At 40.9% G+C, this 23,999-nt stretch overlaps 1 long non-coding RNA gene across 1 annotated transcript; it reads left to right on the top strand.

Moving 5' to 3' along the window:
* Window positions 1-1,403: 1,403 nt before the first annotated feature.
* LOC144588166 (uncharacterized) lies at window positions 1,404-4,624 on the top strand. The gene is made up of 2 exons (XR_013543540.1): window positions 1,404-1,866; window positions 2,785-4,624. It is a non-coding gene; the product is annotated as an uncharacterized LOC144588166 (long non-coding RNA).
* The last annotated feature ends 19,375 nt before the right edge of the window (window positions 4,625-23,999 follow it).

The raw sequence follows: 23,999 nt of genomic DNA, 5'->3' as shown, positions 1-23,999 counted from the left end.
AAATATAAGGGCCAGCCAATCAGCATTGTGCAAACTGGGCTTCTTTCAAAAAAATGGGACAGATCCTGTCCACAGAACTTAATCGGAGCAAGAGACCAGGGTGTGTGTATCAGAGTTGCAATGAGAGCCTGCATATGCACCATATTCCAATTTAACCTTCAGCAATAAGCCTCCCACTTTCCATGCCTGAAATTCTGTAAAGTAGAACAGACAGATTCTGATGCCTTTTATAGACTCTTCTTACGGAAATGTTTTTTTTTTTTTTGCATTATTTTGATTTTGCAGTACATTTGAGGCTCAGTCTCCCATCTTCAGGCATGTAATAATAATTTATTCCATAATGTATCACTGAAAATAATGTGCTAAGTAAGGTTTTACTAATTAAGGAAGGAAACAGCAATCTGCTCAGGCAGCTAAGAAAAGACAAGAAACTGCTGCTTTTAATAATTAAGTTAAGATACATGTCTGGCATGTTTAATTATAATTGCCAAGTCTTTCTCCCAAGGGTGTTCTGAGACTAATTATTCTTTTGTGTTCAGTTTTTATGAACAAGTTATTTTGCGATGGCCCTTTTAAATGTCCTGGGTGGCAAACCTAGGAACCTCTAAGTTGTTGGTGGCAGCCAATGTGCCGTAGGGCCCAACAGCCCCTGTTCCCAATCCATGCCACAGATGTTGCCCCATTTGGCACATTTTGTGGGCAAGGGTCATTATACAAATATTCAGACGTGAAACTCCGATCACAGAAATAACAGGTTGTAGCACTGGAAATTGTGGTATGTGATTCAGACATTTTTTACTCCAACTCACATAACTCTCCAAGAATTCCTCAGACAGAATTCTGAGGATTCCTGGCCATAGTCCCACACCTTCAAACTAGAAATGGGCATGAACCAGGAAAATGGCAGTTTGTGATGAACTTTCCAATTAAACAAACTGGTTTGTGTAATTCAGGATTTCCAGGAGTGGTGGAATGGCTCCTGTGTGAGTGAGAGATGTTAAACTCATGGTGAGTCTTCAGCTAACTCCCCTTCCCACCCTCTCCCAGTTTGCCAAGGATTGGATTTGGGATGTCTGAGTTATAGCCTCCCCAAAGCAGGTCCCCATGGAAAGTGCTCTTTAGCGTCAACATGAACCATCAAATGATCTGATTCGTCATTTTTATTTTTATTTTTATTTTTATTTTTATTATTTTATTATTTTATTATTATTATTATTATTATTATTATTATTATTATTATTATTATTATTATTATTATTATTATTATTATTATTATTATTATTATTATTATTATTATTATTATTATTATTATTATTATTATTATTATGGCTCTATGGTTTGTTTCATCCCCATCTCTACTTCAAATGCAATTCATTCACCTGAAACAGGCCCTGTCATCCAGGCTGTCTTTAGTCTACTTCATTATTTAATCGTATCTCCTTACTCCAGAATATCACTGTCAAATAAAATACCACAGATGCCCGTTCTTCTGTCATTCCACAATTGGAGTAAAATACACTGGAAGGCCTAGTATACAAAAGGGATACGATCCACCAGAACCTTTCCCTGAGAAGTCTCTTTGAAACAAAACAATGAAAATAATGCCTGTGAAGTGCTCAACTGGATTGTTACCTCTCATTTCCTCTATATTAATCATTGCCTATTTCTTCTAAATCCCTCTCCAGACTGTGGTCTTGCGGGGTGGGGGGTGGGGGTGGAATCCAGTGCACAGTGGTGCCTGCAGACCTCACCACACATGGAATAATTTTGAGGCAATGAATGTACAAGCTGTATGAAATTACCTTCAGCTGGGAAAGGTGACAAACAATTTCATTCACTACCAAAACAACAGAGGAAATTCGACAGGTGTGCTTTTTCTCCCTCACCTCCCCATTTTAATTTGTTTGCTTGACCAGATGTTAGTATCAGTGTGAGATGAGCAATGCAGTAGATGCTACAGGGAGAGGGTTCGAGTGTGTGATTGTCTTGTGTTTTTCTTAATACAAGTATGCTAATAAACATCTAAAACATTAAGGAACGGAAAATGAAGAGAGAACAAATGGGGTGAGGACTAATATGAAGTATCTTGCCAGACATCCGAACATAAGCAAAATAATTATTTTTAAAAGGTACAGCTTTTCAGGCAGAAGTCCCTCCCCCACCTACAGCAGGGATCACTGGCAACCAGGAAGAAAATAAGGCTGCTGTGAAGAATGCACCAGCTCCTCAGGTTGTGTTGAGTGACAGATGGTGAACAGAGGAGCAGCTGCAGACATGCCCTTCGCAATTAGCACACAGGGCTAAAACAGTAGGAAGAATGCAGCTGATTAGTATTGCTGTCTGAGATCTCTGATGGGGAATGATATTTCTCCTAAGCCAGTGCCCCCTTTGCTCCCACAGGGTTCCTCTTCAGCTGTTGCCGTTCAACTTCCCTCTGTTCATGGCTCTTAATACAGATATCTGCCATTCTTTTCCTTTCGTTGTTGTTGCTTGTAATGAGATAATCATATTATGCATAATCCTGTTTATTGGATATCCTCCCCACAGAACGGATTTCTTAATTGCTCTTCGCTTCTCAAGGATTTGTACCTGGGATACTTCCCATAAAAACAAAATTTCAAATTGCGCTGTAGGTTTATCATTGTCTCAAAGTGGGGGAATTCCCAGTTCCCGAAGGTGTCACTTACCACTCTGCATGTTTAAAAAGTAGTGAAAAAAGATGAATGAAGACTTATTTGGAATCTGTTTTTTTAGAATTACTTTATTCCTTTTTTTTTTTTTCAGGCAAGCTTAGGTGGCAGTCCTATGGTCCCTTGGACAACATCCCACACAGAATTTTTCAGGTTTCTGTCTTTGAGGACAATGAAATTAGTCCCAGGATTTCTCTTTTGGACAGCTTTCCTCTTACATCATCATCACCACCACCACCACCACCACCACCATCATGATGTGCTGTAAAGTCAACTCTTATTTATGTTGACTCCTTTCAGGGTTTTCTAAATAAAGAGTACTCAGACATGGTTTTCCATTCCCTTCTCGTGGGGCTGGGCAGCTTGCCCAAGGTTACACAGGCTGGCTCTTCTATGGTGCACAGTGGGGAATCAAACACCCAACTTCTGGCCCCACAGCCAGATACCTAATGGATGGAGCTCTCCAGCCAACTTGAAATACAGTATAAGGATTGTGAGAATAACCATCTGCCTGTTTCACTCCACTCTCCTCCATGTTTTGAGGAAAAACTAAGCTGCAGTGCCTTAAGGATAAGCAGTACAAAACCAATTTAAAAATAACAAGAAGGAAAGCATACAATATTTAAAACAATTTAGAAACAAAGAATACTGCATCCATCCAGTTCAAAGTCCTTTCTACAACAAAACACGTCAATTGCCAAAGGCCACCTTGAATAATAGATCTTAACGTTGTGGCATATTGGCTGCAGCAATCAGAGAAATCTTCTGCAGCCTTACAGAGCAGGCTTGTGAGGTTCAGTCTTTCTTCAAGAACCTAGCTACTGTATTTACCTTTGTCCTCAGGCAAGAAAAAGTGAAAAATCCTATGGCAATAGGATGTCAGCATTTTCATGTTTGCATTTTTTCAGTTTGAATTCATGGGGGATACCATTCAGATCTGGTGATTTGATTATTTAAAATTTATCCAAAATGCCAAGAACTTGGTATGGTGTCTGTGAGGTCCCCAGGCAGGAAGCTTATGTAGGAGTGCCGTCACTCCCATCGCGGGTCCAGACTACCCAGACATCCCCTCCTCCTTCCCCGCCCCGACGTGAAGATAAACAGGTGGACACTCACGAATTGGGAGAGATACCGGAAGTCAGGGGGTTAGTAGATAAAGGAGTCGATACCAGTGACCTGGTACAGGCACTGAAGGGGTTAACCCTGACACCGAGACCCAGGAAAGATTTGGTGGGAATGGGGAAGGAGTAGATAGAGGCAGCAGCCGGGGATATAAAAGGGAAGTGGGAAGACATTCCGGGAGGTTGGGAATTGATTTGGGTCCAGGATCCCTGGACTGGAGAGTGGGAGCAGGTGAAAGTGCCCCACGAGGAGGCGGAGAGGAGAAGGCAGCAAGGCTTAAAACCCCGTCCCTCGTATTGGGGAGAGACGGAAGCCAAAGACTGGAGACGTAGGTTAAGAGAGGAAAGAGAAGCTGTTGTCAGGGAACTAGAGAGGAAAAAGGCATGGCATCTTGCCGAGTTACAGAAGATGGGGGTCTACCCGGACCGTGGTTGGCAGATGGAGGAGAGGGGTCGTCCTTATGGGGCTGGAGCCGCGACGAAGAGACAGTTCCCTTGATTGGTCCCGATGAAGAGGTCGGAGAGAACCTGGTACCCGAGAAAGGCGTAACGGGACCATGCATGATGGAGGACAGTAATCCGTTTGTTGGGAATTTATGGACACCCTTGCGGCCAGAGTTTGCGCCACACGAGACGTTAGAAACTGTTCCTCTCGAAGTTCCAGTTACCATTGATGTTCCAATAAATACAGAACCAGCTGAATTGTTAAAACCGTCTCGTTCTTTATTTAAAGTGACTGACCCCCAAAACATCGAACCCTCACAGTGTCACTGTTAATTGCTCAGCTAGAGGAATATAACCAGAAATTCAAAACTCTACAACAATGCTGACTAGTGCTGTGGTAGACAAAATATTTTTAAAAAATAAAAATCTAGAGGTCTCCGGTTACCTACCTTGTTCTACACCTTCCACAGTGAAGATAGATGCAAAAAAATTAATTCAGCTTTTCTGCTGCCTTTTATCCTCCTTTAGTACACTTAACTCTTTTATTGGCCAGTAGTCCAACTAACACCGTAGTTTCCTGTTTCTTATGTATTTACAACATTTTCTACTTTTGACTGATCTTAATATTTTAGTGACATGTGCCTCAAGTCCTTTCTAACATCCCATGTTGAAGAGACAAGACAAGATAAACAATGGCTTCTCAATATAATGCACTGAATGTGCTGAAAGAAAATAAACAGATTTATGTGATTATATTTCTGAGGTAAACTCCAACCCAATTAAAACCGAACCACAACTGAAACACTTCTTCCTTTCTGGTTCTTGTTTAAACCAGTCTTTTTCACTTCTGCTATCTGACCTTTTTTCCCTCACATTCCTTATGACTCCCTGCTTTCCTTGCAGTTTTATTTGTATGAACGCACAAAATAAATATTGACTATATCACTCTTTGCAAAAGTACGTAAAAAAGAGAACAGGACTGACCTATGTATCGCAAACTCCTGTGAAGTTTCTGGGCATTTGCACTGCATGATATAGCACACTCATCTTGATATGACATCAGAATTCTCTGGCTGACTTTGAAGCAAAATATATTGGTAACATGACACTAGGAACAGAGCTCCCGAAAAGATAAAATACTGTTTGTTGATTTCAATGGTTCACAGATTTGGGTCCCTAGATGTTCTTGGACTACAGCATTCAGAACCTCAAACCACTGATGCTGTGCTGGCTATGGCTTCAGACTTTTTCAGGGCTCCAACTTTGGGAACCATTCTTTTATTGTAGCTCAATTTTGTCTCAGTGTGCAGTTTAGCTTGCTTTTGTTTTGAAAATTGTCACTGGAGAAAAGGGTGTTTTTGGCTTCCTTATTTGATTTCCCAGGCTTTAGCTTTGAAACTCTAGGATGTTGGGAATGGGGGAAGAGGAGGGGAATCGGCTTTCCCCTTACCACAGATAAAATTCTGTTGATTATTGTAAGAAAATTTGTAACTTTCAGTCCATTCTTAACTAGCAAATAAAAACTCCCCACTGTGATTACTGGGGATGCATGTGCACACAATAAGCTTGTGTGTGTCAATGCCTCCCAGAATCACAACGAGGTCTCTTTATTTGCCAGCAAGGAATGCACTGAGAGGGACAGTTGAAATCACATTCATGTTTGAGATACCTGATTCAGGGAATCTTTCAAGTCTGAGTCATCGGAGCCTTGAAGGAAAACTGTGTTTATGTCCTGAAAATCAATCAAAAATGAAGCAAGATGAGGGATCAGAAGATTGCCTTCTTGTATGTCAAGGTGTAAGAGTATTCAAGGCCAGCCAAGCTGTTTGGGCACCTTTGACAAATTCCACAGCCATGCCTCCCCCTCCCTCACAGCTGGAATCCAGAGCAGGCGTAGCCAAACAACCTATTTTAAACATCAAAATAACAAGGTAGACCAGGTCTGAATTGCAAATTAAAAGCATAGTTCCAGTCTAACTGATGGTTACTTTCTGGCCTTAGTATTTAACCTTGCACTTTTGTTAACAGATAGATTAACAGAAACCAACAAACACATTTACAAAAAAAAACCCAAAAAAACCCACACCACTTATTTATTTTAAAATACTGATTTTACAGAATAAATATACAGAGATTATCCCAGGGTGGGGGAGAGAAATAGAAAACAGAACAGCTCAAATTGCTGGTCCTATGTTTTGGTCATATCTCATTTTTTTTGGTCAAAGATCATACAGGGGAAGAATACCCTAGATTATTTTGTCTTAGATTTGTTTGGCTACAGTCTTGGCATGGATGCATAATACTGAATGTTGGTTTGCAGGAAGCACAACCTGATTCATTAGGTTAAATTTCTGAACTGGTAACCCTTCTCATGAGCTACCCAGTGTGGCGTAGTGGAGAGAGTGATGAACTAGGACTCTGGAGACCAGAATCCCTGCTCAGCCATGGAAATTCACTGGTGGAGTGGAACTGGTAAAACCACTCCTTAAGTATCTCACTTACTAGGAAAGCCCTATTAGGGTTGCTGTAAATCTGCTCCAACTTGACCGTGCACAACAACAACAATTCCTCACATGGATGAAAATTAGACAACTATGTTTGACAGTGAGGGAACAACATTATACAACCTGTGGAGCCGTGTCGTCAATGTGGTTTTGCAGAGAAAGGGGTGTGAAATATGATGAACAATACATTCTAGGTCTTCCAGGAAGTTTTACAGAAAAGCAAGTAGATCAAATAAGACTCAGGGTGTGACTGTATTGCCTAAAATATCTGAGAGTTGTCATTGGATTTTATTTTACTGACAGGTATTCAAAAAGAAATTATTCCTTGAAAGAAAAAGGGTGAATGTCCCCTGTGCTTATGCTAATGTTGTATAATCAGGAAATTTTGAATAGAATTACATTCTGCTAAACCCAGAGTAACTGGAGGAGTATATTGCAATGTAGTTACACTCTCTGACTTAATTCACAAGAGGCTAGCTTACCTTGAGGTTCTTCAGTATTTACTACAGAACACAGTGAATCAGCTCTAAGCAGACCATTAACAAGCCATTAACAACTGGTAGCTTTAAAATGTATGTTTACCATTTTAAACTGTAAGTTACCTCTCATCTTCGAAATTCTGCAGAACAATATTTTGGCAGAAAGGCGAAACACTGAATATACAAATAAAATATTTGATGTACGAAGGTGCCAACATGCAAGTTTTGGACTAACACATACATTTGTATTATGAAAATTGAATGATAGCTGATTTTCAATTCTATAACAAATAGAGGACACAAAATAGACAGACAGACAGACAGACAGACAGACAGACAGACAGACAGACAGACAGACAGACTATATTCTTCAGGCAGTAAAGTCGCAAATTTGTTTATTGCATCAAGCAGGTGTAATACACTGACAATCTGGCATTACAGCCTATCAAGTTAGTGAAGAAAGTAAGACTACACACCCACTTCATGCCACAACAGCTAAATTCTTATGACTAGATCTGTCAGATCTGCTTTGACTTGGATTCCTGCATTGAGCAGGGTGCTGGACTCCTTCCAATATTTGAATTGGAAGGGCCTTATAGGGCCCTTCCAATTCAATTATTCTATGATTCTATGACAGCAGATGGGTGAAGCAGCAGGTCTGGATCTTGGAAGGAGGAAACAGGAGCATCACAAGGGCTTGCACCCCCCCCCCAGTCGCCCCCTGCATGAAATGGCCATGGGTATGGCAGTGCTTTTTTGCCTGCCCCATGAAGCACCAAGAAGTCTGCATTCTCGTCACCTGGGAAATTCTGCCTGGAAAAGGAGGCATAGGAGGTCGGCTCTATAGTATAACACCCATTCTCTTTTTGTTGACTCCAAGGCAATCCCAGTGACAAGACACAATGGAATTTGCCCTGATCAGTGTCTAGTTCTGTGACCTCTTTAGAGTCGGGCACTGAGAAAATTCTTGGCTGTGGACAGTTGGACAGAGCAGTGGCAGCTTTCCAGAATGGCAAGAGCTTTGCTAGGGAAAGGAGGCCTAAATTTCCCTCTCTCTATGCCCTCCCGTCTCAGGCGACTGAGTGTCACTAAGCCTCATGGTAGGGCGGGTTGTGGTCATGAAACAGTAAAATGATGCACTTCCAAAAAAAACAAATTTTTAAATTCTAAATTAGGTCAGATTTTAATTTAAAAATAAATAAAATTAATTAAAAATAAGCCAGTTTTGCTTGGCCTGGGTTCTCCCTTCCTTAACAAATCCATCAGCTCAGGTAAGATTTCTTGTAAAAGATCTGGAGCATAAGCTGTGAGTTTAGTTAGTATGAGATCAGGTTTGTGGAATGAAGCAAGCCAGTCACCAAATATGGGGAAAGGCTTTTTGTGTGAGTCCCTGAATTGTGATTGGCTGGGATTACTTTTTTTAAAAAAGTGCATGACTTTCAGAGTTCCTTGCAAAGATGTTTAAAAATCAGAACATTTAGATCAACCACACTTTACTTAGGAAGGACAAGCCTGTTCATTCTTGCTGGTATATTAAGACAGCAATAGTTCTAGATGCTGTTGACAATCACTTCTTCGGTATGCCAAATCTTTTTACAGTGATATTATACATGAAGTACTGTGAGTATGACAGGAAGAGTGCAGAGACTAGAGGGTGACTCACAAGGTCACAACTTCCTTCTTTCATTATGGAAATGAGTACATTTAGAAATGTAGAGCAGAACAACCATGTGAGTGGATGAGCATAGATATTCAGAGTGGGTTTGCCTCCACATGCCACTGGCTCTCCCTAGGGTCCCTACCAGTGCTCACTGGAAGGACAGATCCTGAAGCTGAGGCTCCAATACTTTGGCCATCTCATGAGAAGAGAAGACTCCCTGGAAAAGACCCTGATGTTAGGAAAGTGTGACGGCAAGAGGAGAAGGGGACGACAGAGGATGAGATGGTTGGACAGTGTCATCGAAGCAACCAACATGAATTTGACACAACTCCGGGAGGCAGTGGAAGATAGGAGGGCCTGGTGTGCTCTGGTCCATGGGGTCACAAAGAGTCAGACACGACTAAACAACTAAACGACGACAATAGAGTTAAAAGGGTGGAGGAACCCAGAAGAAAGGAAAGTTTCCACCAAGTAGGAAATATGTATAAGGACCCAAACCAGTGTTGCTGTCTACCTCAGGAGAAAGAGCTCCAGTGGTTGGTGCGGGACATAAAGGGAAAGTTGCAATCCATGACCCAGCTAGGCACTGCATATTAGCCAGTTCCTCTTTACTTTGATGGTGAAATTACTGGAGGAGAAGCATTGAAAATAGTTCCCAGTAAATGCTGTGTTTGATATCCAGGCACTGACTCTGAGTTTCCTGTTAAGTGATGGATGACACAGGGGTCTCTTTTGTGATCCCTCTTCCCTCCGAACAGATTTACTACTTCACAGACTATCTAAGAAAGTGAATGCAGGGTTTTAATAAAGGAAAAGGAGCATTTAAAGTGCAAATCACAGCATGTGAGAGAGAATGGATAGCTATTACAGTCATGCCCTGCATATAGGCTTCCTGTAGGCATTTGATTAACCACTGTGTGGTACACAGAATGTTGGATGACTAGATAATCCTTTGGTTTGATTCAGTTTGGTGCTTTTTTTCTGATTAGGCATGCTGATGCAGCATCAATAAATATATCAGTTCAAAATTTCAGTTACTTTTGGACATTTCTTTACAAGATCTTGGGCTGCAATTGTTTCTGTACTTGTGCAATCGGCATGTTTTTATCGCTGTGCTGCAGCCAAACTATCTGGGATTAGGTTAAAGCTTCTTGCATAACTTTGTAATGAATTCCAAAGAGCAAGAAGATAACAAACCTAAGCCTGCATTTAGTGGAAAACAGCAAGGAAGACACGGCTATAATTTGATTGTGTGTAAAAACCATGCGATTCCTCTTAAAGCCCTGATGAAGTATGTGTCCAAACTGGCTACTTCATTTCCATAGCTGCCTGATCTGTTTGTAGATCTTCATGAAAGAAAGAGGCCTTGCACACTACATGTCCTGGATTCTATCACTTCTGAATGTTCTCCTGTTGCATAGTCCTTTTTTCTTTTGTATGTTTTTTAAAAAATGACACATGACAAATGTTTCCAACCCTTCAGGTACCAATGTTGTAAAATATCGTATGTTGTAAGTCTGGTTCTGGTGGATTTTGCAACAACAGATTACTCCGGATGTCCCTTCCTTGGTGCAAGAAGGTTGGAGAAATATACACTGCTTTGCAAACAGATCTTTGCAGAAGTGTTGTGCAAAACATTCCTAACGCTAAACATTGTCCTTCTTTTCTCTATCCGTTATCAGACAGATACTTCCGAGTTACGAATTCTGATATACATGATGAGCCTTGGAGGGGAGGGTGTCACTGCCTTCATCCCCTCAGATGATCCAGAAGATATACATTCTATCAAACTGTTTTCTAATCAACGCCTGTCCTGTCTTCCCTCTTATGTTTCATGGGGTGTGTGTGTGTGTGTGTGTGTCGTGTTTTCCAAATGTTTTAAACAATGGCCCAGCAGTTCAAACCCAGCTGGCGCAAATCACCTTGGTGCACATTCCTCCTCCTCCTCCCCCCTCCTCGGTTTCCTCTCCCACGCCCATCCCCCCCCCCTTCTTTGAGCTGAAACACAAGCCACGTAAAATCAAGCCTCTTCGCTGAGGCTCGGAGAGGAAGGGCGGGCGGAGCGTTTGACACAGACGCTTGCAACCCGATGACACATCTCGCTGTTTTGCAGCGCTTGCTGTCAGACTCCGTGCAAGGGAGGGCTCCTTCCGTGACTTGCCCAAAGCCACGGAGTCTCGAAAGGCGGGATCTTTCCTAGCTTTCAGCTTTCCTCAGCTTCGCAGGCGTCGATCCTCCCCCGCCCCCCCCTCCTCCGCCTCATGGGAGCTTTTATGAAGCACGTTTTCAGACGGCTCACCATGTTGCAAAAGGCTCAGCGCAAGGACGTGGGGTGTGTGTGTGTCATTTTTCTACCGCCCTCGTTCTTCAGATATTCCCTTAAAACCGTTTTTTTTTCTCTCTCTTTTCCCACATAAACCATCTTCTCCTTCATCACATGGAAGGAGGCCCTTGCTGGATGTTGGTGAAAAAATGCCCCACAATATTAGGGGCAACATAGAATCGTTATTCTAATTCCATTTTAGTTTAAGAGCAACTCTGTACCAACGCAAGGAGCCCTAGTCTGAAAGCAGCCCCTTTAATTTACGATCGATGTGGCTGGCAGGTTGCACCACCTTACTCACATCCCATGAGAGACCAGCTTGACCCCATTCAGTGACCAGATAAAGGAGCAACGTGACTGGAATTAACTTTGGCCTTCCCGAATAGAACCAGCCCTAAGGACTTCTAGCTACCATCCTAGGACTGCAAAACTGAAGGGAGGCATATTGCAATCCCACCCATCACGCAGAAGACCTAAGTAAACCCTGCTAAATTATGCATATACTGTACATGTGAGTGCTGGGAGCTTTATAGTATTTCCTGTTGCTTGCAATTCACCTCGAGAATCGTTTAATTGGAAGGTGGCTGTAAATCTTCCAAACAAATACATATTCCAGGCTGTGCTTGTGCCAATGTTATACATTCCTTACTGGACTATGGAAATTGCCATCTTTTGGTCCTACACTTCCAATGGTACACCTTATCCGTACCTAAGACTTACAGCACTCTGATTCCACTTTAACAGCTATGGCTCTGTGATCGTGGGCACTGTAGATTGGGGAGGAATTTAGAATTTGCTCCCAGAGAGGGCTAGTGAATTCCCCTGGATTACAGCAGAGAATTCTAAGTACCCGCCCCCGCCTGACTACGAATCCCAGGATTCCATAGGACAAAGTAGTACCTAACTGTCATAACAGGGCATGTAGCATTCTGTACAAAAGCTCTGTCCTCAGAACTGGAAATCCCAAAAGTGCCAGTTTCTCACTGTGTGGGCAATGACTATGCGTATATAAAAACTGGCATGTGCAGATGTTTTATTCAGATCTTCTTCAGGGGGGAGGTTATGATGTGGAGCCAGCAGATATCATTCAGGGCCCGCCCAAGATATTTTGATGCCCCAGACGGAGCAGTAAATGAGATCCCACTGCTCCACGCCAATCAGTTTGCATGTTGTTGTTTGAAAGCTAGCAAACTGGATACAGAGTTTCACAAGCATTTCTTTCTGACTTTGGCAACAAAAACACAAAAGAAAAAAAAATGGAGAGCTGACAATTCACTGCTTTGTCATAACACCTCAAATCAGTTTCCTGTTTACACTGCTTGTTGTTAAGGCCAGACCTGTTTTTTTCTCTCTCCCTGCAAATGTTCAATGAATGTGAGAGAAACGCATGAGAAAGGCTGATCTCATCTTATGAATGTCTGCCACAATTCAGAGGAAAAGGAGAGGTCAGAAGGTGGTCTATATGTCTGTATGTTATGTCAGTGTTTTGCCCAGGGTTGCAGAGTGCCTCCGCCCCCCCCCCCCGCTCCTGCCAAGAGGCTGCCCATTGATTACAGTCAGAGGAGGAGAGGGCTTTTATACCTTTAATTACAGGGGATGAAAGTCAAAGCATAAATTAGAGATCACTTATGTTTAGAACCTGAAATCGCATTGTGCTGGCAAACCTCCATGCCTGAGAAATCAGACTTGCACTAAAAATAATAATTTTCAAAGAACTCGATGATGAATCACAGAACAGAACAAGCTAATCACTAAACCATGGGATGTGAAATGCTGCAACAATCAGATGCCTTTTGACACTTAAGGAATTCTATCTTCAAATGATATGCTATCTGTAACCTATAGTGTGATAGGGAGTGATAAAAGCAGCGGAGGATAGAAGCAGTATGTACAGTGGTGCCTCGAATTACGAAATTAATCCATATTGGAACGGTGGCTGTAACTCAAAAATTTCATAAGTCGAAGCACCATTTCCCACAGGAATGCATTGAAAACCATTTAATCTGTTCCGCCCAAAGAAAAAAAATCACCAAAAAAATAAAAGCTGCCCCCGCTGCCCACTGCCTTCCAAATCCGCCCCCGCTTCCCTCTGCCTCCTGTCCCCGTGACGGGAGGCAGAGGGCAGCGAGAACAGGAGGCAGAGGGCAGTGGGGACGGCTTTGGAAGCCTGGCTTCCCGGGCTACGAACGCCGCTCCGACCGCCACATCAGGTGCCAGCTTCCTGGGCTTCCAAAGCACCGGCTCCCAGCGCAGTGGTCAGGGTGGTTTTGGAAGCCCGGGAGACTGAGCCTCCCTTTTCCTAATGATTGGGGCAAAGAAGAAGCCTCTTCGTCACCAACGGTTAGTAAATTTAAATTTCCCATCCTTTCCCCCTGCCTTTTTTCTTTCATAGGCTGAAGCTCCAGCCGCAAGTTGAAGCAAAATTTTGCGGCCGGAGCTTTTCGTAACTCGAAATTTTCATAAGTATGTACATTTGTAAGTCAAGGCCCCACTGTATAACTTTTATCCTTCCATGCAAGTGAGTGGCCAGATTTCCTCATTAGCACAGTTGCATGCAAGAATTCCATCTACTTCTGCCTGTGGTCACTTACTTGCAGGGTGTAATGTGTATCTCTTCCTCTCACCCACTGACACTGGCCCTCAGAAGAAGGAACTCCCATCGAAAGACCATCAAACTCCCTTCTCTTTTTAGAGTTTTTGGGAACATGTTTTTTAAAAGGTGCATTCCTTGGCTAGGAAAGTACCTCATGCTTAGGACCAGATCCCATCATAAAACAAAAGAACATTTCCTTTTCTTAAAATGTCATCACTCCAGAAATACAGAACTTTTAATGCTATGTGCAGAAAAAAGGGGGGGAGCAAACTATTTCCCAGTTGACCAATTACAAAACAAAAGCAAGATACTGTACCCTGCCAAGTGTAGTTTGAGACAAGCTCATGATAGAATAAACACAGTATTTTTCTCTTAAGGGCATGTAGCTTCTAAGTAATGGAATTAGTGTCCTGTCTAGTGAAGCCCTAGGAAAAATTATTTCTTATATCATTTATTACAAAGCTCATTAAAAAATATATATATACCTCTACTGCTTCTTCCATGGATTAATGAAACAAACTTTGAATTTTATTAGGGGTATTATGAAAACAGTTAAGCTAGAAATAATAATGATAATGATAATGATGATGATGATAATGATGATGATGATGATGATGATGATAATAATAATAATAATAATAATAATAATAATAATAATAATAAGAAGAAGAAGAAGAAGAAGAAGAAGAAGAAGAAGAAGAAGAAGAAGAAGAAGAAGAAGAAGAAGTGAAATTAAGGAGACAATAAAGGAACAGCCACTGCTTTTCCTCAATGTGAAAGAGCTAGTTTGCACTTTAATGTATATGTGTTCTATGCTGTTAAGTCAGAACTGAGTTACAGTGACCCTGATAAGACTTTTTGAGAAGCCCAGTGTGATGTAGTGGATAGAGTGATAGACTAGGACTCTGGAGGCATGGGTTCAAATCCCCACTCAGCCATGGAAACTCACTGAGGGAGTGCAACTGGCAAAACTGTCAGGAATTTGGGGTGTGGAGATGGGTCCAAGACAAGTCAGTCTTCCAGGTCAACCGCAAAGAGACTGGCAGAGATGGTAGATTCCTTCACCAGCAGTGTATTTACAGAATATGTACAGCAGAACTTTGTACATTAGTCAGCAGAGTAAACAATAAACTTATCAGTAAAATAAACAAACAGTACTTTGTGCAGTAACTCTCCATACAAAGCTCCATATTCCACTAGGCTGCAGCATTTATATAGTGTGAACACCCAATCACTGGCACATCACCTGATGTCTTCTCCTAGACATTACATCATGCCCAGTACACATTTCAAGGTTTGCATCAGCTACACATGCTGACCTTGTGGCTGCACACCTGTTATAAAATGGATGCCTAATAGAACACTTTGGTTCATGCACTCTGGTTCATGTACAAAGAATAAATTCTCTATTATGGGCCACAATGTCCTTGAAAGCCCTATTAGGGTCACTATAAATCAGTTCTGACTTAATGGCACAGAACAACAACAACAACAACAACAACAGGGCTTCCAAGGTATGTGAGATATTTAAGGAGTGGTTTCACCACTTCCACACCCCCAGTGAGTTTCCACAGGGGTGTAAGTTTCTCAAGTGGAGACTGGGACCCTTTTTTTCCAGAATCTTGATCCATCACTCTATCCACTACACCAGTGGTCCCCAACCTTTCTCCGACCGGGGACCGGTTGGGGGGGTGCAGGCTTGGTGCGCGGACCGGTGGGGGGAGAGGGGGCACTCCCCGCATGTATGGGGGGGTGCCGTGCTTGCAGGTGGGCGTGTTGCGCAAGCATGACACACCCACCTCTTGGGCAAGCCTGGCTTTGAACGGAGGTATATATAGAGGACATTTCCTGTGTAAGAATGTCTTCTACTAAATATAACTATATTTTTGTTGTACATTCCTGCTCTTTCCGTAAATGTAGCCCTATTGGGCTGAAAGGTTTCAGTTAAATGCTGCATGCATAGCATACAAAGCACAGAGTAAGTGACAGCTTTTGTCTGAAACAAGCTAGAACAGGATGTAAGGTGTGGGTGTAATGAGAGACTGTGGCAAAAAGGACAAAGGTGACACTGATAGAAGCAGTGATGCTACAAGGAGTGGGCAGCCCAAACGCATATCCAATCTGGAAAGGTGCTTTGGTTTCTTTTTTTAAAGTTACAGACAGTATCTACACGAATGGTTATGGTACTGCATCTGCTTGTTAAAACACATTTCCTACATTCCTGAGCAGTAGAATCATAGAATAATGGAGCTGGAAGGGGCCTGTAAGGCCTCTGAGTTCAACCATCTGCTCAGTGCAGGAATCGATCTCCTGAAGCAATTGGTTCCATTGTTGTACTGCTCTAACCTTTAGGAAGTTATTCCTGATATTCAGCAGAAATCTGGCTTCCTGTAACTTCAGCCTATGGCTATGTGTCCTGCACTCTGCGATGATTAAGAACAGATCCTGCCCCTCCTCTGTCTGACAATTTTTTAAGTATTTTGAAAAATGCTATCATATCACTCCTCAGTCTTCTTTTCTCAAGGCTAAACATGCCCAGCTCTTTCAGCCTTTCTTCATAGGGTTTGATCATCCTTGTTGCCCTCCTTGTTGCTCCAGTTTGTTGGCATCCTTAAAATGTGCTATTCAGAAGTTGATACAGTACTCAAGATGAACCCTAACCTGTGAACAATAGAGGGGAACTAGTACCTAACAAGATTTGGAAACTATACTTCTATAATGCAGCCTAAAATATCATATGCCTTGTTTGCAGCCACATCATAGCGTTGGATCCTATTTAGCTTGTAATCTATAAGAATTCCAAGATCCTTATTAGTCGTAGCATTACAGAGCCAAGCATCCATCATCTTGTAACTGTACATTTGGTTATTTCCCTTCAGGTGTAGAATTTTGCATTTATCCCTGTGAAATTTCATTCTGTTGTTTTCAGCTCAGTGCTGATGACTATCAATATCTCTTTGAATTTTTTTCTGTCCTCCAGGGTTAGTTACTCCACCTAATTTTGTCTCATTTGCAAATCTGATAAGCATTCTGGTCACCTCCTCAAATCCTTACTAGAAATGTTGAAGAGCACTGGGCCTAGGATGGAGCCTTGTGGTACCCCACACATTGCCTCCTCCCATTTTGAGAAGGAGCCATTGATAAGCACTCTCAGAGTATGATTCTGTAACCGTGTATCTACCTGACAGTTCTCTCAAGCTCACACCTAGTTAACGTGTTAGAATATCAAAAAGTACTTTGTAAAAAAAAGCTTTGCTAAAGTCTAGAAGATATATTATGTCTGCAGCATTCCCACCATCTACCGGGGGTTGGGGTTTAAATGATCAAAGAATGAAATAAGATTAGTCTGGCAGGATTTGTTCTTGGCAAATCCATGTTGGCTTCTAGTTATTACTGTTGGGGAAATAACATTCATGCATGCAATCTAAAACTAGGTATCAGTGGGAAGGGGGCTTCACAGCCTAATAGAATTATGCCTTGCCACTAACCTATTGGCAAAGTCTTTGTTCCTTGGCTGGAAGTGAACCTCTGTCCCCTCTTCCTGTGTTTGCTTCTGTTGATTTGTTTGCTCTCTTTTTTCACGTCTGACTTTAGATATCTGTGAAGATACTCAGTCATCCAGGTGAGGTTATCTGGAAATTACTGTATCTGGAAGTTGAGTCATGGCAACTGGACGTCTTCCTTATTAAATTGAATTAAATTGAAATGTTTTGCTACTCATCCAAGTAGCTTCTTCAGTCTGAGGAGAGTTGGTAGGAGACCTCTGATACTGTATATCCTCCCCATTGGTTTCACTTCCCTCTGGTCTGAATAGGCTTGTTAGATGGACCTCCATCTATTGTCCATCTAACAACCCTACAAGGAAAGATTGAAGAAGCTACTTCGATGAGTAGCAAAATGTTTCAACTGAATGAGAAAGACATCCAATTGCCATTACTCAACTTCCACTCTGACTTCAGAGCACATCAGATATGTAGCTGACCTCTGACATTGTAGTTGGCATGGTGGATTTCATGAAACATGATTCCATTAAACTTTTGGGACTTATATGAAGATATAATCTTGAAGCTACTCTTGAAAACGTGGTGCAGAGCCTGAGGAAGATGAATTAGCACAAAAATTTCACTTTTTTTAAAAAAAATTCTTGATGGTCCAATAAAGGTATCACCTGTTTCTGCATTTGTATTGTTTTGGGGTACATACAGTCTTGTCCTGAGTTTTTCAGTCTCCCAGCATGGTTGAGATGGTAGTTTATTTATCATTTTATTCTTCTGATTGTAACTTAAGTTTCACAACTGTAAGTAAATATGGTTTTCTTTTTCTATTTAAGCCACTTATATAGTGATTTTTATATACAAATGGCTAGTCACTGTGAGAACAAAAGGAGTTGGGTGTGTGCTGGGACTTTTAACTATTCTCCTTCATGTCTCCCCTGTGTTGTAGCTGGCTTTTGTACTTTATGCTCCACTAACAGAAAGGTATTAATCAAAACTTCCTCCAACAATTCCTCCATTATTTTCAAGGTGCCTGCAGATTGACTGTTTTATAAATTGTCCAGAATTTTCCTGGGATTGATGCTAGGCTGACTGGTCTATAGTGCTCAGGTTCCTCATTTTATGCCCTTTTTGCAGATAGCCACAATGTTAGACCTCCTCCAGTCATCCAGCATTTCACCCCATCCTCCGTGATTTCATGAAAATAATAGAGAGTGGTTCTAAGAGATTTTAAGCCAGTTCTTTCAATACTCTTGGATGCAGTTCATCCAGCCCTGGATATTTGAACTTGTTCAAAGTAATAAGGTATTCCTTGACTATTCGTTTATAAATCTAAAGCTGCAATCCTGTCCTGTCCACTTGTACTTCATATTTGGAGGTCAGGAACAGAAAATTATATGCCTGCTTTGTTTGGAGATCAGAGGAGAAGAGAGGGAGAGCAAACAAACAACAGAAGCGAAGCAAACAAACAGGAAGAGAGGAGGGGCAAACCAGAAGCAGGAAAAAGAACTTTGCTAATTGGTTCGTGGCAGATGATTGTTGCCTTTCTGAAAGCTGCCTCCTCCCATTGAAACCCAGTGTTAGGTTGCATGCAAGATTGTTACAGTAGTTCCCCCAACAATATCCCCTCCACCCTCTTTGCTTGTGGCATGCTTCCGTTGTATACCTTCCAACATGTCATAGGAGAAAAATCTTCCAGTATTTGGTTAAGTCAATGGCCTCAAACCAAAGAACACAATCTGAACAATATGGGTCTCCTTGATGGTATTCTCTATTACAGGATTCATTTTCACTGTCTATATGCTGTATTAAATTGCTTTGGGAGGACATTAAAATCTCAACAATGGCAGTTGAAGTCCTATGTGCCTACGAATGACATTTTAAAAAGGCATTCCCTACATCTCAGAGGCAAAAGCAAGCAGACAAACACATTAAAAACATGTTTACTTGGTAGAAAATATGAAAAATATGAGTAAACAAGGACAGCTGCAGCACACATGGAACCAGTGTGTGTATAGTACTGTACTAGGGTGGGCTCAAGACATTTTATGATGGTACTTGAAGACAAGAACAAAATGATGCTCCCCACTTTTCACATATAGAAGCAAACCAGGCGGAAATTAAATTTTGTGCAACATGAGGGATGGGACAGCATCCTTTACCACACTTGAGGTTAGCAAGTTAGCTGAGGGAATAAAGGGCCACCCATTTGGAACACACATTGCTGTCTTACGACTATATCACCATCATTTCCCATCCCAAAGCATCTGTTTCCTGAGGTGACTGACCACCTTATTTCACCACATGATAGGACTAACCTTGATATGTATAATAACAAACAGTTTAGGTTATTAATGTTCATAAATGACATGAAAATGGCCAGTGAATGACATGGAAGAAAGTACTGGGCTTGAACAAGCAAGAATTTTTTTAAAAACCGTGTCCAGGAATGAAGGTTGGCCAGATACCTCTGGACAACAAGTAATTTATCGGTTGCTGTGGGTTTTTCGGGCTCTTTGGCCGTGTTCTGAAGGTTGTTCTTCCTGACGTTTCGCCAGTCTGAAGATGCTGGCCACAGAGACTGGCGAAACGTCAGGAAGAACAACCTTCAGAACACGGCCAAAGAGCCCGAAAAACCCACAACAACCATTAGATCCCAGCCATGAAAGCCTTCGCAAATACAAGTAATTTATCGTTTAGTCAAAAAAACACAAAACCTGAAAGGATTTTCGTGAGACAATTCAGATAAGAATTATAAGCTTTTTAAAAAAGGCTATAATCCTATTCCAATTTAACTGGAAGTGAGTGCCACTTAGAAGTTCAGTGGAACTTCTTTCAGAGCAGACACTTATACGATTGCAATGTCAATCTTTTTGTTTTGTTTTAACTAGGCTTATGCTGTGTTGTCAGACCATAACATAAAACAGTGTGTCACAGGGCCTGTGGGATTTATTTTAGCCTTTTGTCCAAGTTTATACTAACATTACTGAGATGAGTCCTAATTTGTGAAAATGAGAGGATTAACAGTACAGTATCTTTAATAAAGAGTGCATCATGATAGAAAATTTTAACTCATCAACTAACTGTTTGACTGAATAACATTTAGACATTTGTCACCCATACTAGAAAGCACCTGATTTAATGAGATAAAGGCCTGCTATATGAATGTTTATTTTTTTAAATTTTGCAATGCAAGTAACAGGAAACCTCTGTGGCTTTTGCTGGAACTGGACATGTATCGTTATTTTGAACAATGATTTGTGACATAATGGAAGAATTACAAATAAATAAATTAGGCCTGCTGCAGACCCATACCTGAAGGAGGCTGAAGGAGACCTTTTTTTATCTAAAGAAGCTTCATGCTAGCTCTAGAATGTAGTAAAAGAAGAATTATCACCCCCCACCATAAAAAGTTTGCTTTTGTTTTCCAGAGTTTGCTTCCACTGGGTAGTGCATTTTTATTTCATGTAACAATGTAAAGTACATCAGGGGCATCTTTGTACTTTGTAAACCTACAATGAGGTCAGAAAAGCAGCAGGAAATTTTGTTCAGGCTGCTTGAATCTGTACGGGGCAGGGGCAGAGGGCAGGCTTCACAGCGCACAGCGAATCATGGTTACTGGTGTTATTCCCCCATTACCCAGAAATATTTTGGAGTACAGCAATAGTAGTTGTTGGTGGTGATGATAGTGTTTGTCAAGCTTTTAAACCAGACTCTCATCCCAGGTCATTTATGGCTAAATAAATACAAACAAATGGCAGGAAAATATTTATGTTACAACACTTAGAATAATAAACACTCTTCTGAGCCGCTTGTACCAAATAGTAATGTAAATGAGGAATAATTTGTTGGCAAAACAGCCTGTTGTTTTCTAAAGAAGGCCAACAACAATTATACATCATCATTTGATAAGGAGGCATTTCCTCTTGTATCTTTCCACTTTGTACAGATTCCTAAAGTAAATGCAAAAGTGCACTCATAATAGGGAGATTTCTACTGCAATCGTATTCAAATTCATTTATTTAACTTTATATTCTTCCCTTCCTTCAATGAGCTCAAGATGGTACATATAGTTCCCTTCGTTCCCACATCAACCCTGTTAGGTAAAAAAACCTGAAAGATAATTACTGGGTCAGGATCAGGCTGACCAGCCAGTCACCTTATCTGAAGTGTTCCTCATAGTAAACCTTTAATGCAAAGCTGTAGTGAAGGACATTAACAGTAAGCATCTTGCCATTCTCAAGAGCAGTAGTACACATACTTTAGTCCAACTATGATCAGATGGTAGTTGAGGGCTCAGGAGGGGTTGAGAGGCTGCTGCTTCTCACTCACATGAACTGCTGCACTCTGTCATCATAATGTAATTTGAACAGTACCAAACATTGACATCCATGTGACTTCTTCATAACAGTGTCAAGAAGAGTGATACGATTTTCATTGCACTGTAATTTTGAGCAGGGTGGAAGTCTAAGATTTCTCTAGTATCCCAGGCTTGCATCCTGTCTGGGAAGTGCTCTCAGTTTAGGTGGGATACAGAAGTCAGAACATCAAAGCCAAAGTTATAAAGCCACTCAAAGACTTAGTTCAATAGGACTGCTTTTCCTTTCATTCCCCAATCAATTGTGGAATTACAATTAGTAGTATGAATCAACATTTAAAAAATGAATGTGTTTCTCATAACCTCCAGAAATGAAATCTGTCTAATATAGACTGTAAGAAAGAGAGAAAGAGGAAGGAATAAATAATCTGCTAATTAATGCAGCAGATTATGCAGAAAGAGGAGTGACACTAGGAAGACACTAGGAAATCTAGGGCAAATTTTTTTATTTGAAGCCCCTTCCTGCACTACCTAAAATAAATTATTATTTTTTTCCTGTGCTAGACCATCACTGATGCACTGAATCATTTAGATGAATTTTTAAAATAGTTTTCCCCTTTGCCTTGTGTGTAGGTACCAGTCAAGAAACTGCTCACAGCCAAAGTAATTAAACAATTTTTAAAAAGAGTCTAGATGATTCAGTGCATCAACGATGAGCCAGTAGATGCAAAATAAATAAATAAACAAACAAATAAACACTTCCTCTGCTCCTCTGCAGAGGAGCAGAGAATGTGTTCAATTTGCTGATATCTTGAAGTGGCTCATTTATTACTTCACAATATTGGAAATTCAAAGCAGAAGGAGCTTTGGAAGGTATAATGCTCAATTTTTGTCCTTTTTCCGCAATCACACATGCTGGGAACGAACTAAACTAGAGCGCGCCAACCCACATCAAAAAAGTAATTTCTTTATGCAGTATGCTAAAATGTTTCATTAAATTTCCAGCAGCTTTTGAGCTAAGTGACATTATGTACTTTTCAGTAACCATGGGCTGTAAAATGGGAGCCATTTGCGCCAATAAAATTACATTTCCTATATCACATATGAATGTATGCTTTCCATTTCGTAAGACTGATTGAATGATTTTTGCCCCACTTTTTTCCTTAAAAAGGCAGTTTACATCATTAAAAGACAAGATTTGAAGCTAAAAACAGTAAGTATACAAATACTAAAAAAGATCAAACAAATAACACTTTAAGATTGCTGCCCAAGCCATGGTCATGGTTTTTCTATGTGTGACATGATGCTGATGGTTGCTAGTGAACAGAGGCGGGCATTCATTCTTCACCTCATACAGCACATTTTAGATGCCACAAAAGAGCAGTAGATTATTTGCTATTTAATTTGCTAATGTTGTGAATATTGAGGTAGGGGAAGTTCTCAAGGGATTTTCTTAAGGGAATCTGAATGCATTTTCCTAATTTTTTCAATGATGCAAAGGTAATGCTATAGTATATTACTTCCTTTGACAGCAGTAGGGTTAATGATGATGGCCTGGTGCCAAAACAAAATAATGAGTAACAAAATGAATTCCTGTTTAAAAGTAATGTTCCAAGCCTGCATTTCCAAGGTCTTGAATTATAATGATAATTACATTTTGTGATCTTGTTCCTCTCATTACTTTTTTAAAAAAGAACTTTCAAAGCTCTGAGTCAATTTGTTCATCTACCTTGGTGTTCTCCATTGTAGCATCTGTTTCTCAGGATTTCATTCAGAGGTCTTTTCCATCACCTGCCACCCCACCCTTTTAACAGACCACTTTGTAAGCAAATAAATTCCCAGCTCATCCTACTATTGCTTAGAAAACACACACTTTGTATTCCTTGCTTTAACTTTTCCCAAAGGCAATTAAACTATGATATCTTTATGTGATAATTCCTGTCCATTACCATGTGTTCCACAGCAATGTTAACAAGGGAAACTCCCAGTCATTTGTTGATATGGAAATACACATTCCATTCCCAGAATATATCTAACACCAAAGATTTGTTGCTCTTCAAGCAATTCTAAAAATAATGTGATTTCACTCAGAGATTCTGAAGTTTTTATCCTAAACTTACAATCTCTGCTCCAATTATCATCAATTATCAGAAACAATTGGTGTCCCCTAGTGCCTTGGCCATACTGTTTTGCTGACTGTTTAGAGTAGTTGGCCCACCAGAGATAATAACTCCTACCATTGTGTAGGTATTTCAGCAGATGAGTCAAGTGCCTTGGATAGTGGCAAGATTTGGTTGTCTTGCTTTCAACTCCCTTCAACCTCTTGAGCATCTCTGGGCCTTGGAGGCTGACACAGATTCATGAGCTGCAGTG

The sequence above is a fragment of the Pogona vitticeps genome, chromosome 3, assembly GCF_051106095.1.
Source record: "Pogona vitticeps strain Pit_001003342236 chromosome 3, PviZW2.1, whole genome shotgun sequence".
Classification (NCBI taxonomy): Eukaryota; Metazoa; Chordata; class Lepidosauria; order Squamata; family Agamidae; genus Pogona; species Pogona vitticeps.
This window is presented reverse-complemented; position numbering and strand designations above follow the sequence as displayed.